The sequence below is a fragment of the Euprymna scolopes genome, chromosome 19 (assembly GCF_053919585.1).
Source record: "Euprymna scolopes isolate OS-2025 chromosome 19, ASM5391958v1, whole genome shotgun sequence".
In the NCBI taxonomy this organism is placed as follows: domain Eukaryota; kingdom Metazoa; phylum Mollusca; class Cephalopoda; order Sepiida; family Sepiolidae; genus Euprymna; species Euprymna scolopes.
In genome coordinates, this window is record NC_136500.1 from 15,577,938 (window position 1) to 15,580,168 (window position 2,231).

The window sequence follows — 2,231 nt, forward strand, 5'->3', positions numbered from 1 at the left end:
GCTCCCCTACTCCCCGGGGAGCTGGTCCCCATTTCCTCTTCACTCCTCACAATAAAAATCGGCCTTGTGCCTAATTTGCTCAGTGGGGGAGCATATAAATACCAACCCCACATATAAGACCTTGGTCAATGTAGGAGCAACTCTTCATACCAATTGTCACTGTCCAGCTCCCCTACTCCCCATATGTGGGGGAAGCCATTTCCCTTTTACTCCTCACATTAAAATGTGCCTAATTTGCTCAGTGGGGGAGCAAATAAATACCCTTTTTTTTGCCTTTTGGCCAAAATAAAAATATTGTATCTGTTTAAGAAGATACTGCAAGCAACGACCATATGTGGGGGAAACCCCACATATAAGACCTTGACCAATGTAGGGGCAACTCTTCATACCAATTGTCACTATCCAGCTCCCCTACTCCCAGGGGGAGCTGGTCCCTACTTCCCCTTCACACCTCACATTAAAAATCGGCCTTGTGCCTAATTTGCTAACTGGGGGAGCAAATAAATACCCTTTTCTTGGCCTTTTGGCCAAGGTCAAAGTGTAGTATCTGTTCTTACTACATGCTGTACTTATGTTTGTAACTTTGTGATATAAAGTGGGGGATCACTTTTCTCTATTAATTTGATTTTAAATGATCACACACTTTACAACCAGTCAGTCTCAAAGCCATTCAAGTCATTCTCCAGATCATTCAAGTTGTTTTTGAAGGATTCCAGTTATTTTTTAAGCATTCAAGTCATTCTTAAAGTCATTCAATTCATCCTTAAGTTCATTAAAGTCATTCTAAGTCATTTACTTTTTATTTATTTAAGTCATTTCAGCCCATTTTTTGGTCATTTTAGTTTATTTTTAAGAATTTCATGCCAATCCTATATTGACGCATTCATTCATTACACGAGAGAACGCGATTAATGGCTTTTGGCCTTGTTTTGTTTTTTGTTTTTTTTTTTCAGGTTATTAAAGTTACCCATTCATTTTCCAATCACAAATTATTACAAATTACCCAGAAATGTTTCAATCAAAATTCATAAAAATTACTCAATTTTTTTTTCATCAGAAATTATCATAAATTATGAGGGTCAGTCAAAGGTTCTCCCATTTGTTTATTTAGAACTATCTACTAAGAAAATCATAGAAGTCAATCTTTTTTTTCATGCATTATAAAAGATCTTTTTTTTCATGTATTATAAAAGATCTTTTTTTCATGCATTATAAATGATCTTTTTTTTTCATGCATTATAAAAGATCTTTTTTTTCATGCATTATAAAAGATCTTTTTTTTCACAAGTTAAAAGATCTTTTTTCTTCATGCATTATAAAAGATATTTTTTTCATGCATTATAAAAGATCTTTTTTTCATGCATTATAAAAGATCTTTTTTTCATGCATTATAAAAGATCTTTTTTTCATGCATTATAAAAGATCTTTTTTTCACAAGTTAAAAGATCTTTTTTTTCACAAGTTAAAAGATCTTTTTTTTTCATGCATTATAAAAGATCTTTTTTTTCATGCATTATAAAAGATCTTTTTTTTTCATGCATTATAACAGATCTTTTTTTCATGCATTATAAAAGATCTTTTTTTCGTGCATTATAAAAGATCTTTTTTTCACAAGTTAAAAGATCTTTTTTTTTTCACAAGTTAAAAGATCTTTTTTTTTCATGCATTATAAATGATCTTTTTTTTCATGCATTATAAAAGATCTTTTTTCTCAAGCATTATAAAAGATCTTTTTTTTCATGCATTATAAATGATCTTTTTTTTTCATGCATTATAAAAGATTTTTTTTCATGCATTATAAAAGATCTTTTTTTCATGCATTATAAATGATCTTTTTTTTCATGCATTATAACAGATCTTTTTTTCACAAGTTAAAAGATCTTTTTTTTCACAAGTTAAAAGATCTTTTTTTTTTCATGCATTATAAAAGATCTTTTTTTTCATGCATTATAAAAGATCTTTTTTTTCATGCATTATAAAAGATCTTTTTTTCATGCATTATAAAAGATCTTTTTTTCATGCATTATAAAAGATCTTTTTTTCACAAGTTAAAATATCTTTTTTTTCACAAGTTAAAAGATCTTTTTTTTTCATGCATTATAAAAGATCTTTTTTTTCATGCATTATAAAAGATCTTTTTTTTCATGCATTATAAAAGATCTTTTTTTCATGCATTATAAAAGATCTTTTTTTCACAAGTTAAAAGATCTTTTTTCTTCATGCATTATAAC

At 28.6% G+C, this 2,231-nt stretch overlaps 1 pseudogene; it reads left to right on the forward strand.

The window, feature by feature from the left end:
* Positions 1-506: 506 nt before the first annotated feature.
* LOC145240492 (U2 spliceosomal RNA) lies at positions 507-646 on the forward strand (annotated as a pseudogene).
* The last annotated feature ends 1,585 nt before the right edge of the window (positions 647-2,231 follow it).